The sequence below is a fragment of the Bicyclus anynana genome, chromosome 16 (assembly GCF_947172395.1).
Source record: "Bicyclus anynana chromosome 16, ilBicAnyn1.1, whole genome shotgun sequence".
Taxonomy (NCBI): Eukaryota; Metazoa; Arthropoda; class Insecta; order Lepidoptera; family Nymphalidae; genus Bicyclus; species Bicyclus anynana.
The window spans coordinates 8,290,357-8,305,035 of record NC_069098.1 but is presented as its reverse complement, the minus strand read 5'-3'; the positions used below and the strand labels follow the sequence as shown (position 1 = coordinate 8,305,035).

General features: G+C 35.6%; 1 protein-coding gene across 1 annotated transcript in view; it reads left to right on the top strand.

Annotated features, from left to right (window-relative positions):
- The first annotated feature begins 6,702 nt into the window (after positions 1-6,702).
- The window catches only part of LOC112056544 (uncharacterized), a 67,253-nt gene continuing 59,276 nt past the window's right edge, over positions 6,703-14,679 (top strand). Inside the window, exon 1 of the mRNA XM_052886064.1 lies at positions 6,703-6,909. The gene's annotated coding sequence lies outside the window, so the exon portion shown is untranslated. The remainder of the gene's footprint in view (positions 6,910-14,679) is intronic.

The following is a 14,679-nucleotide window of genomic DNA, read 5'->3' as shown; positions in this document are numbered from 1 at the left end:
TTATAATTTTTTACTGCATTTTGAAACTTCGAAGCTTACGCTTTTAGACAACTGATTTAACATGTTCGATTTATCTCGATTAAAATTGTCAAAATAATGCTCAAATTCCCAAGCATGTTTGAGAAATATTTATTATTATATACGGGAAAGAGAAACATGCGGGTAACCGCGCGGTGTCTGCCAGTAATATACTAAAATGGGAATTCTAATTCGGGGTTACCCTATGAACGACAATATAGGACTACAGCGCCCTCATTTATATTGTACTCTTTTGTGTCGCACTATACAAGACGGCCTCCGTGGCGCAGTGGTATGCGCGGTGGATTTACAAGACGGAGGTCCTGGGTTCGATCCCCGGCTGGGCAGATTGAGATTTTCTTAATTTGTCCAGGTCTGACTGGTGGGAGGCTTCGGCCGTGGCTAGTTACCACCCTACCGGCAAAGACGTACCGCCAAGCGATTTAGCGTTCCGGTACGATGCCGTGTAGAAACCGAAAGGGGTGTGGATTTTCATCCTCCTCCTAACAAGTTAGCCCGCTTCCATCTTAGACTACATCATCACTTACCATCAGATGAGATTGTAGTCATGGGCTAACTTGTAAAGAATAAAAAAAAATGCAAGATATATCCCCAAATACGCGTGCTGCGTGCGCTAGTATAACACTGCAATAAAACTGTTTAGTGCAGTTACTCAAGCCCGCCTTCGTATGCGCCTTCAAAATTAGATACACTAGCTTAATTACAACCAGAGTTACACATAACATAAAATGTTATGCGTTTTAAGCGTGAATTGGGTCATCATTAATAACAACTCAAAAATAAACCAAACTTCCAACTTTACCACCTAGAAAGTTACTGCAATTACACCACTTAAACCTACGCAACTGCACTTGAAAATTCATTAAAGCCTTACTACCATTTTTGGTATTATTTTATTATTTTGGTTATTAATATAACGTAAACATATACATATTAACATTATTTTACGGGTTAATGCTGTTACTGATTAACCTGTCCTGATGAGGTCCTGGAATTGAGTCCTGAGTTATTATTTATTATTATCGGGTTTTACATTTTTCCAAGAAAATTATTGTAGCAGCTTGGAGTTTGGAAGTTACCGGTGTTCCAATTCCATGCCTCGAAGAGATCGATAAACTATCGGTACCGATAATTATAATAATATTTAAATCATTATAGGAAATAACATCCAGCATTAGAGCAGCCTGGTGGATCTTAGCTCATAATAGGCCACTAAAATAATCTGAAAATGATTATTTATTGTTTATTTACATATTATACTATGCCGTGTAGAAACCGAAAGGGGTGTAGATTTTCATCCTCCTCCTAACAAGTTAGCCCGCTTCCATCAATGATTGCATCATCACTTATCATCAGGTGAGGTTGTAGTCAAGGGCTAACTTGTTAAGAATATAAAAAAGGATCATCATCATTATCATCGGCATCATCACATAAGCTGATTGTTTGCAGTACATAGAACGTTTATCATAATATCCAAATACGTTAATCCTATCATTACCATTCAGGGAATTTTTACTTTTTTCATCTTCAGTCCACCGAGTTGGGGACACCTTGGGATCCCAACGTCCATCAGCTCTTAGAACTGCTGCCCCGCTCGATGCTGTTTCTGCTTTGTGATCTATAAAAGAACCTAAGTTACCTACCACGAACTAAAAACACCTCAATTCTGATTCGATCACGCAAAGATACTCCGAGCGTATTTATCTATTATACAGATACGAATAGGTTTCCATTTCCGTGTTTTTGCTGGCCACCAAATATTACAGGTTCAGCAGCTATTATTATCATTGACCCTGCATGTTAAGAATAAACAACCTTACTTGGTTATTAGTACTCTACCTCGCACCAACGCTCTTGGCATGTGCAGTGACGTTTGAAATAGCATACGTAGCAACTTTTTTGACATATACGATCTTCGTGATTTTATTGCTCTGCGAGTAGGTACCTCAATTCAGTATGTGCTAATGGAAAAAAATGGCTGTGTTGAAATTTTTATGACCAAGTTCCAACTTGGTCATAAAATACGCTACGAATGAATATGCTTGTAATTGCGTCGTTGGTCTGGTGGTTATCCCATGTATGTCCTGGGTTGGGTTATGAAATACTGAGTTTTTCTTTCTTTCTAGAATTTGTTTAGTACTAATTCTCAGCTCTAAATAAAAGAATTGGTGGTTATCCCATGTATGCCCTGGGTTGGGTTATAAAATACTGAGTTTTTCTTTCTTTATAGAATTTTTCAGTACTAATTCTCATCTCTAAATAAAGGAAATTGGTGGTTATCCCATGCATGTCCTGGGTTGGGTTATAAAATACTGAGTTTTTCTTTCTTTCTAGAATTTTTCAGTACTAATTCTCTAAATAAAGGAATTTGGTGGTCTTACACCCTATGCGTATGTTTTAAGCCGTCGGTCCGGGTCTCATTCTCATTTGATAGTGATAGAAAAATAGTCAAATATTATCACCCGCCAACCAATTTGGGTATTGGACCAGAGCTTTGGGTCTAAACTCCATAATATATCCTCACCTATAGACAAGGCTGGCTCTTTAGTGTGTCAATATTATAATGATGGTGCCAGGAATGTTGCCCTGACCTATAGACGTTTATAATCTCCAAATATAAAATTGTGGTCAATTTCATTCTGCGTGCTTGGAGCCAACCTCAATGCCGTTCTAACAACTCAACAGTTTCGTTTTGTAATTACTGTTACTGTAGTTTAAATGTCATTTCAATGATTTCTTATTTTAATCAACTTGCTTAATTGTACAATCGCTAAGTTTCGCTAATAGAGTTTGGAAAGTGATAATTAAAATGTGGCTCATTAGTTACAGTACCGTTACTTGAAAAATAAATGAATTAAGTAAATTAACTTTTTAAGTCAATAGGTAAGAGGTTTCCTTTTTAATTTTAAAAGAACGATATCAAAATTCAAATTTCCAAAGTACTAACTTATTATATGCGCTTCTTATTTAGCATCGAGGCTTGAGTTGAATGAGACTGCAGTAAAGCAGTAAAGTGCTTGTACTCGTATGTTGCTAACAGGGGCGTACCGCAGTATCAGCCGTATAAATGATTAGCTGACGCAGTTTCACCCGCGTGGTTCCTGTTCCCATAGGAATACGGAGATAAAATATAGCCTATAGTCTTCCTCGATAAATGGGCTATCTAAAACTGAAAGATTTTTTTAAATCGAACCAGTAGTTCCTGAGATTAGCACGTTTAATCGTTTAATCAAACAAACGAACTCTTCAGCTTTATAATCTAATATATAAAATTCTCGTGTCACAGTTTTCGTTGCCATCCTCCTCCGAAACGGCTTGACCAATTTTGATGAAATTTTTTGTGCATATTCAGTAGTGAGAATCGGCCAACATCTATTTTTCAAACCCCTAAATCCTAGGGTAGGGAAGCGGTAGGGTAGGGGTAGGGTAGGGGTAGGGTAAGGTAGTGGTAGGGTTGGTTTATGGTATAGGGATAGGGTAGGGGTAGGGTAGTGGTAGGGTTGGTTTATGGTATAGGGATAGGGTAGGGGTAGGGTAGCGGTAGGGTAGCGGTAGGGTAGTTGTAGGGTAGGGGTAGAGTAGAGGTAGGGTATTGGTAGGGTAGGGGTAGGAGTAGGAGTAGGGCAGTGTAAGGTAGGGATAGGGAAGTAGTGCAAATAAATAAATTAATAAGTTAAAGCGAAGCTTGAGCGGGTCCGCTAGTATTAGTATAAATACGGAGGACCCCGGACTGTTCTTACTTGACCCCTTACTTGTGAAAGCAAAAATTACTAAACTGTAATCCACAATCTCTCTTAATCTGGTGCTTTCCACAAAAAAAATGAAAATTTTACTCTTTAGGCATATTTTTATGTTTTTTTTTTCACTTCAAAATGCCAAAAGTAAGAAAAAGCAATTTCTTTTTTCCCGGGTTAAGCGTGTGTCCAAAAGTTGGAAGGCAGAGGTCACACCCACGTGGCTATCACGGATCTAATAATAAAATAATTAGCCTAGATCAGAACAAACCACCTGGTAGTTGTGAGTCCTTTACCTTGACATTGCCCCAATCAGTAATAGTAGGAGAGCCCAGGATGCTAAATTTGCAGTTACTCGAGCGTCATGGGGACCGATTGCATTTGGTAGATTAAATTATTGGAAGAATAAATGGTTATTTACTTTTTTCGCTTTTAGCGGTGGAAAAAGAAACTATAGACTTTAAAAGCAATTTTTATTACTTTGGCTTGCTGAAATTGTCAGAAAGTTTTAGCGATTAATTAGGAGGTTATTTCCTTCAAAATAAGTAAAAAGTTAATCGCACTCGTAACTCGACAACTAAAATATAAGGGTTTTATTTTGTAACTTTAAAACCCTCCCATTCCATTACGTCACGCTCAAATCGTCAGATTTTCGAAATGTGCAGTTTTTAGCTATCAACTCACCTATCTTATCTTAAACTATAAAGTAAAGCACTGTAAAGTTAGTTTTTTTTTTTTGGTTGCCCTAAACGTACCCACAAATATTAGCGGCTCATACTTGCTGGAGGTACTCAACAACGTGCAAGGTATAGTACTGCAAAAATCCCCTCTTCGGCTCCCCTACTATAATGCCTATCATCTGTCCACACATAGATTGTCTTGGGCTATTAAACTGTCAAACGCTGAACGAAACGGTCGCACATACCATCCATCACCCGTGATTATAGCCGTGCGGTAAAATATGAAAAAAATTCATTTATCATATTAATGACTCGTTAGAAATTCTGCAGTATCGCCACTTTTACTTTTTACGTTTCAAATAATCTCGTTAGTATTATTTATGACTTGTTGTGCCCCGCGGTTACACCCGCGTAGATCTAATTTCTGTGGGAATAAAATGTAGCCTTGCCATAGTGATCAGTGTGTGTTCATTCAGAACCGTCCTACCGTTGGTCCGTAATCGAGTTAAAAACATCTATAAATACTTAAATAGTCATTATGTTTTTAGCAATTTTCCAATATTTTGCGCATTTTTCTTAGTTTATCGTTCTGTAAAAACCTTCTGTTAATTATAACAAAACATTTAAAAAAGTAACGAAATCGGATAAGTTCTTAACAATTATATTCCTATCTTACACGCAATTTTCATGTTGGTCGAGCCTTTCTCAAGTGCGCTTAGTAAGTTTCGCAGTACAGTTTTATTTAAACAGAAATATCTGTAGATTTTTTTAAGATTATTATTATATATTTAAGAATATTATTATTATATATATTATTATATATCATTGAAATTTGTAACGTAGGTAATCTCAACTATCGAAAATAAAATATATTTTTATTTATGTATATCTGTGAATTACTTTTAAGTATGTCAATGTAATAAATCAATTTATTTTAAATATATTGAGTTTACAAACACTGTGTCCACTCAGTAATTCGTAGTCGTAGTTTGTAGTTAGTAGACAATTTGAAATTAAATTTTATTTGTGTCATTTTTGTAGCAATACTAAAACACTGAGGCAGTACGAGCTTATCAACACTGATTTTTAATTAAAAATATACAAATCTAGTACCTACTTTATATTATAAGGTTTTGTGTACTTATAATTTAAATAATTTTATACTGATTGCCAATAATTATTGCAGAAATTTTAAACATTTCTTCGTGGACACATTACCGTTCAAGTTTGTTTTTGTTGACCATACCTGAGTCTTCCCGTTAGCGATACTATGAACTACTCGTAACTCGCTAAAGCCGTATTACAAACTAACAGGAAAAATAGGTTCCTGTTTGTAAAAGAACCGAGCTAAGGTATCTATGTTAGACCTTCTCTCGCTGAAACTTTGTTAGCGTTTATAATACTTTATATTATTTAAAAGCAGTAGTATTATAGAGGTCATAGTCACATAGCCTCAGTGCCTAAAGACCAAAGTTTACGAACAATGCGTGTTGCCAGTGATGACTTAGGGATCGGAGACTTGGTCGCTAACCATTGGCCCTATCAGAAGGCTCAAAATCAATCAGCGGGCGATAAAGCGAGCAATGCTGGGAGTTTCTATACCTGATCGAATTATAGAAATGAGGAGATCCGCAGAAGAACCAACGCCACGACATAGGTCAATCGCAAAGCTAAAGTGGCAATGGGCGATTGGGCAAGGCACATTGTTCGAAGAACCGATGGACGTTTGGATCCCAAGGTGCATAAATGGCGACCCCACACTAATAGCCAGCGTGGAATTTATTTTTTCACAAATACCACGGGAACCATAGATTTTACCAAGTTAAAAAGTAGTATATGTGTTAATCCAGACTAAAATATATTTTCCAAAATCAGCCAAACCGGTTCAGTAGTTGCGGCGTTAAACATCCAAACATCCAAGCAAACAACCATACAATCTTTCGCGTTTATAATATTAGTAGGATAGGATAGTATATACATGTTAGTTCTAAAGTATACTAGCATGAAGCTCATTTAGTCGCATATTTTCCTTTTCTCTTCTTCTCAAATGTTTCCATTGCACAAAAAGACCGTTGTAGCGATCAAAAGCGCCAAAAATCCCGAATCATCGAGATGGCAAATCTGATAGGCAGCGTTTGTCTTTTTGTGCCCTGTAATCGAAACCCGTTTCCATGTAGAAAAATACTGCTGAGGTTGTAGCACGGCATTCCTGGCAAGGCAGTCGATGTACATTGCTCCGTCGCCTTAAGAAGTTGCCGTCGTCGCCAGTTCGAAAGCAGACTTTTCGACGTTTAGACGCCTTAGCGGCGCGATCACGGTTCGCGGTAGTGCCAACTTCGAACAGTTGAAAATTATATTTTAAACTGCATTGCTTTAACAAAAAGTGGCCAGTGTTTATAACATTTGTGTGCATCGTTGAATTGGATACCAATTTGGACACACGGATTGTTGATTAAGTACGTATTCATTTTAAATTATTTATAGAAGATTAGATATTACTTCCATACTGGTTTTCTTTGATCGGTAATTAGTTGCTGTTAATTTGAATCAGAATTAATGAAATAATTAATTTCCTGTATTGTATTATCAAGATTTGAGCTTACTTAATGTAAAATTGGTTTTATAGAATTATTAAAAGGAATAAATAAAATCTATGCATATAGCTACTGGATTTTCAGTCTAATTTTTGTCGACGATTTACATTACGTTAACATATTAAATGCACATACGTACTTAGATATAATACACAATCTCTAAGTTTTAGTGCCCTAAAATTATGCTTTAGGTATCTACTGGATACTTTTTCAACCGACAAAAAACGGAGAGGAGGTTATCAATTCTATGTGTACATTTTTGTTTATGTATGAACACGCGTAACTTTTTACTGAGTTGTCCGATTTAGATTTAGAATTTCAAATTAATACAATTTAGGATTAGAGATTTTTTAATTAGAATAGGCACCTCCTTCAATGTAATAACTAGATAACAAATATTACAATGCTATTTTTCCCTTTTTAGTTTTGTGGGTAAGTTTATGTTTTGAAGTCGGTTGAAATTTCTTTTAATAATTACTAAGCCTATGTTTCAAAATTTCGGAGCTCTACATATAAGGAAAATGTTTACGCTTCTAAGCTTCTAAACATGACAAATCTACTAAGCGACAGCCATTGAACTTTAATAGGTAGATAATGTAGCAGGTACAGTTAGTGGATAATAATCTAATATGTATTTGTTTGTTCCTATCTCATGTTAACATCGATCGAACATCGATGTTTCCGATTTAAAAAGATATCAAAAGGCCTCAAATGTGGATGAATATTTCATCCATACCAAAATTACTTCATCCTGAAATAAGCAAAATTGTTACGGCTCTTGCCACAGGTGCTAATTAGCATATGAATAATTCACTCGCATTAGGCAATCACTTAAAGGCAGATGCATTTCCACATCTGGCTTCGATCTTTTACAAAATATTCATATGCATATTGCATACCTATGTAAATTTTCACCTGATTTATTGATACATAATTAATCATCATCATCATTAACAACCCATATTCGGCTCACTGCTGAGCTCGAGTCTCCTCTCGGACTGAAAGGGGTTAGGCCTTTAGTTAGGATTGGCAGACTTCACACACATACTTAATAACTTACTACAAATAAATTCAATTAATTTTTGTTGTCACAAATCTCGCCGGAAGCACGTTTTTTAGATAAGAAAGTGAAAGAGGTCCTTGGTCTATTATAATCTATCTCCATTTCAGAGTGGTTTTGTAGTTACAACGTGAAAGAGTAAAAAACATCACTTACATTTTCACCTTTATAATATTAGAGTGATTATAAGGACTATAAACTAATGCTAGTCGTATAGTGGTCACATCATTTTCTGTTGTCGTTTATCTACCAAATTCCGTCATCCATCTCCGAAAATCTCCGAACGTTTACCCTACTTTATGAGACCACCCTGACTGCACAACTTATCAAATAAATGAGAGTTGTCCAACATAATCTACTCAATAAACTCAAGCGTGAACATCAAATGCCATCATAATATGAACCGTACTAAGAACCCCATTTTTGTTGGTAAAAACTGCTCTATAAAAGGAGTCATGTATCATGCTATTGTATCGAATTCCTCGTCGTGTTAATTCCAATCTACCTAAAACTAAGTTCCTGTGTATCGTTTTGCGAGGTGTACTATATTCTACACGCGATGAAATTACCTGTTCTTGTGAGACCAGTATTCGCGAAAGTCATTTTTATGACATTTAGACGGTGACTTCGTAAACAAGAAGTTGTTGTTTTATCTATTTGTATAATCTTCCTTGATCAATAATATTTTTGCAAATAGTGTTAAAATTAATTGCTAAGTTATTGCAAATGATTGTTTGTTGGTATGTTATCCATAAACTTAAGTTTCCATATCTGTTGAAGTTTGCGAAATATATTCGCTACGGAAAATCTTTTCAGGTTCTGTTTGTTGCATTGTAAAGACAAATCAATCATGAATCTACATTCCAATAATTTCATCATTTAACTTTGAAATGGTATAATTAATCGCTTAAAAACACATCATAGCAATTACTATCTACCAAGGAGAATGAAGCATACAAAATGTCCATTGTCATTTCTGGCAGTAGTCCAGTAGATTACTCTTAGTTTCACAAAGCCGCAGTATTTAAATATTAGCAACAATTTCACAAAAATCACTGCCATTTTGTGTTACATTGCAACCTCAAAAAATCCAACTTTTTTCCCCGCATCCAACACTAGACTTTGACAAACTATCCGTAAATTTGCAATACTGGCCCAAATTTCGTTTTATTTTCACTCTATTCAACGTGTATTTTCACAACTGAAAACCGATCGCAGTTTTGTTAGGTATTAACGGTCTTTTCGGATACAATAGCCACTGAAAACGTTTGTGGTCTAAAATAACCGTGTTACGTTAAAGTTTGTTTTATCAATTTTAATGTATCCTATTATATTACTGATATGTTTATTTTATTAGAAACTTATATATGTTTGCTTTTCACTTTCAACTCATATTCGGCTCACTGCTGAGCTCGAGTCGACCCATATTCGGCTCAATGCTGAGCTAGAGTCTTCTCTTAGAATGGGAGGGGTTAGGCCAATAGTCCACCACGCTGTCCCAATGCGGATTGGCAGACTTCACACACCCAGAGAATTAAAAAAATACTATGGTTTGCAGGTTTCCTCGCGATGTTTTCCTTCACCGTTTGAGACACGTGATATTTAATTTCTTAAAATGCACACAGCTGAAGTTGGAGGTGCATGCCCGAATTGGATTCGAACCCACACCCTCCGGAATCGGAGGCGGAGGTCATATCCACTGGGCTAACTATAGCCAAATGGAAATGATTGTTTCGCAGTAATTTCACAACGTCTTTAACTAGACGTGATATTAAAATCCTTATCCTACATTACGTGACATTATTGCAATAGTTAAAATAATGTTTACAATGGTTATTTTAAGTTGATACTATCACATCATTATTGTCTTTAACTATAGCTATATTTAATAGCAGCACTTTAATGCCAGCTATTAACGACGATCGCTGTCGAAATCGTTGCATCAAAAGTTATGCAAGTTACAAGTACCGTTGGCTAGGGAACTTATTATTTACTTTGATGACAGCTAACAGTAATATCGCAAGAAATATTGTAGTAATTTGTGATTAATAAAATATAGATACCTACATACTATCTATATCTACCATCATACGAATTCTTTATTCATCTTTATTTACATACATTCTAAATAAGCTCTCTGTATTTTGCTGTAATTCTGTTAATTATGTGATTTTTCCAGTTAAGTCTATGTTATAAAGCATTTGAAAAATCCGAAAAAAAATATAACGTGGTCACCGTAGGGACTTTTTCAAAACTCTACAAATTAGTTTTAGATAATTAGGTGTTGTATATTGTAAAGAATTGATATGCCCTTTCGTTTTATTCATTAATTACGGGACACCCTGTAAAGAATTGATACGCAGCGTATGTAAATTAAGGAATTTATTAATTATGTAAATTTAAAAATTCATTTATATTAACTCTTTATTTGTACACCACAACCTAAGAACAAAAAATAACTAACAATTAGACAAAAACAAAGCACGAAAGAAGCGGTATATAAAAGGCGAGTTTTCTCGTGCCGTTTTCCGTTTTCTTATAAACAACCCTAAAATGTCTTTAAATATGAAGCTTACTGCAAATATACCTCATTTCCACTGGCAAACAAAACGTAGCCGCAATTTCACTCACATTCCTCGGTCGGATTTGCATGGGCATTAAATCTGTTTGCAGTAGAGATTTCGCGCCGTTGATCGGCCTAGATGAGCTCGGAACATGCGAACGATATAATAAATTAATATTTATTGTGGCTATACATATATTACATCTCCGATGAAATTGAAATATTACGCAAAAACTGACGACGATTTGAAATCGGTAGCACTAAATTTGAATAATGACTTGATGTCAAATGACTTGTTTTCTATTATTTGAAAGTTTCGTAGGTAATTAAATACTACAGGGTACTTGTAGTAAAATATTTAGGTCTTTCATTTGTTTAATTAAGTACACTTTTTTTTTATTTTTAACAATGTTTATTATATACAATACTGTTACCAAAATTAAAAATATCAATTCATTGTTATGTTTGCGGAGCTTTTTAGTGGCCAAACAACCAGTGTGTTTTTTTTTTTATTCTTTACAAGTTAGCCCTTGACTACAATCACACCTGATAGTAAGTGATGATGCAGTCTAAGATGGAAGCGGGCTAACTTGTTAGGAGGAGGATGAAAATTCACACCCCTTTTGGTTTCTACACGACATCGTACCGGAACGCTACATCGCTTGGCGGTACGTCTTTGTCGGTAGGGTGGTAACTAGCCACGGCCGAAGCCTCCCACCAGCCAAAAAGCGTACAGCTGGTCTATTCACTATTTTGGTCTTTATTATCAACCTATTAAACATCAAATCAATTGACAAAAATGTCATTTACTTTCTTACTGTGTGATATCCAGCAGTAAGCACCGAATGTAATTTTTATTAAAAGCTTTTATTTTTCTTCTTTTTAGAGCGTTTAAATAAAAGCTTTTCTTAAAAAGTTTTTTACTTACAATTTATTACATAGAATCTCAATTTCGTGTATGTCAACTACGTCAAATATACTGAATAAGCCTACAGAGTGAGAAGTGAAACAACCCTTGATTAAACAATCAAGCGAATGCTTCGCGGTAATATTGGTCAAGTTTTAAAAATATCCGGCTAATATGCTAAAAAAATCAAACTGCCCAATCTTTATCGAGGTTTTTAGGTTTACTAACTCATATCACACCTAATGGCAGTAGTCATTACTAGATACAATTAAAATATCGGTAGTCATTATTACAAACTGTGTCCGATTCGTTTTTATTGACAATATAATAAAGTAACGCTAATTGCGAACGATAGCGACGGTTTTCGATTAAATTGCCATTCCAATAAAGTGCAATAAAAATTTAAGACATTTATACAGTTGTTCGACTGAATGTAATTACATTACGTGTGATTTTTGTAACATGGCCAAGTGGTGTTCTGTGCTTCTACTACTTGGGAATTACTTTTGAATTGTTGGTCTGGATAGTGTCTGGTGTGCTTCTACTACTTGGGAATTACTTGGGAATTGTTGGTCTGGATGGACATGCCCAAGCGGTAAGGCAGCAGACACTACAATTTGTGTAAGACATTGTGATTGTTGTGTGGCGCAACTTTAAAATAAACGTCTTTTCTTTCTTCTTCTTCTTATTTTTAATTGAAACCGTACTTCTAACAGTTACCCGTATAACATAACTAAGAGTAATGCTAGCCACAAACGGTCAATTATTCTCACGTTTCTGTAGCACCCACGACTATAATTGATCGTGTGTTGGTCACTGCGTACATGACTTGTATAGTATGCCGCGTAGGTACTGCCGTTTGCTTTTCAGAAACGTGAGAATAATTGACCGTCAATGGCGACCTTGAGCAATCTTTTATTACTATGCTATTTTTCTGCTCAGTGAGATCTTTGAGCGTAACATATATAAACAAAAATTACCTTTTCACTCCAACTAAGCGAAAATCTCCTAAAATTGGTTACTGCAATAGTCCATGTGTGTATAAAATAGCGATTTATATCATAGACTACAGTTTAACGTGAAGAATAAATCTGTGTCACCGGATACTAAATATCCGGATAAATCTCTATATCCCGGGCTTTATCCAGGAAGTGTCGCTCATATGTGGTATGCTGGAAACAGTATGGGACAATGAATTGCACAAAGATAATAAAATATGTATTCACTACGTACCTGATAATTTATTGTACTGAAATTATGATATATATTTACTTATATCCACTGGCACTGCTTTCGCTTTGCTTGCTGTTTTTAACAGTAACATTTTCCTTAAAATAAAAAAATAATCCACGCTTGAGGCTCGAATAGAACGACAACGGTTTTATTTTAACAAATGTTTTTACAACAACAACCAATTTTATTTTTGCGAGAATAGAAAGGCAACAGTTTTATTTTAACAAATGTTTTTACAACAACTACAAATTTTATTTTTGCAACTATGTACTTAACCTTCCCACTGGTTCCCACTCCCCTAGATGTGCCTAGATTACGCTCAAATCGTCACACTGTCAACTATTAATAAACCCACTGTACCCTAACACAATCTGACGTTAACAGATTATTTAATTGGTTTTTTTGATTAATAATTTAATAGATTAGTAGATTCACCAATTTAACATCGTGTATCAAACAAGTACAATAACTTCCTCGGTGACTAACAGTGTTAAATCTTTAGCTGTCATAAATTAATCGTTAACGTACCGTACTTTAAACTTTTAATTCAGATTTAATTTTTTTTATTTAATCAAAAATTTGAAATTTATATTTGTCACATCTATGTGTTAAAGTTTCCATTTCAAATTAAATATTTAATTTCTATTTTATTTTAATACTAGCGGACGCCCGCGACTTCGTCCGCGTAAATTTCGATGTCAACTTTACTACTACCCCTACCCTACCCTACCCCTACCCTACCACTACCCCAACCCTACCCAACCCCTACATCTACCCTACCCCTACCCTACCCTACACCCACCATACCCCTACCCTACCCCAAACCTACTCCTACCCTACCCCTACCTTACCTACACCCTACCCACATCCTACCCCTACCCTTCCCGTACCTTATCCCTTTCCTACCCCTATCCCACCCGTACCCCTATCTCACGCCTATCCTACCCCTACCCTATTACTTCCCTATCCTACCCGTAACTCTACCCTACCACTACCCTACCTCTACCCCTACCCTACCACTACCCTAAACCCGGCCTTAAACCTACCCTACCCCTATACTACCCCTACGCTTCCCTACCCGTACCCTACCCTACCCTGTAATTTCTCTATCTTACTCCTACCCTTAGCAAAATCGGTCCAGTCCTTCGAGAGTGGTGGTATGACCAAGAGAAATAGAGACTTCTATGCTAATAATATAAAGAGGTAAAGTTCGTGTGGTTGTAGGATTTAATCTCTGGATCTACTGGACCGATTTGGAAAATTGTTTTACCAATAGAAAGCTACGTTATTTGCTAGTGTCATAGGCTATGTTTGATCCCCATATTCACACGGGAACAGGAACTACGTAAATGTAAGCGCGGGGCGTCATATAGCGGAATTTCTGCGTCTTTTGGAAATTTTGTATTATCTCCGAAACTATTTAAGTAATGAACATACTGTAAAGGGCAAATCTTATCTTCATAATATCCTTGTGATTATTAAATAATTTATTTTAATAAGGATTAAAGTTTAGTTGTATAAATAATGACGTAAACCTAAGTATATAAAATTAATAATTTTCAAAACACAAAAGGTACTATATCTGCTAATATATAGAAGATATATAGTGTCGCGGACTTTTTTGTAGATCTTGTAAAGATACATATAGCCTCCAGACATTAATTTCAATTATACACAATAGTTAAGGCAGCGCATGCGAATAAGTCTGTTTAAGAGGATTTTCAGTCTGACCTGTATGACAAAAACTGTGATAACTCGGCTAATATATATGATACCAATATAAAATATAGCCTATAGCACTCCACGATAATGTAGCATTCTACTGTTGAAAGAATTTTTAAAATCGGACCAGTAGTTCCGAAGATTACC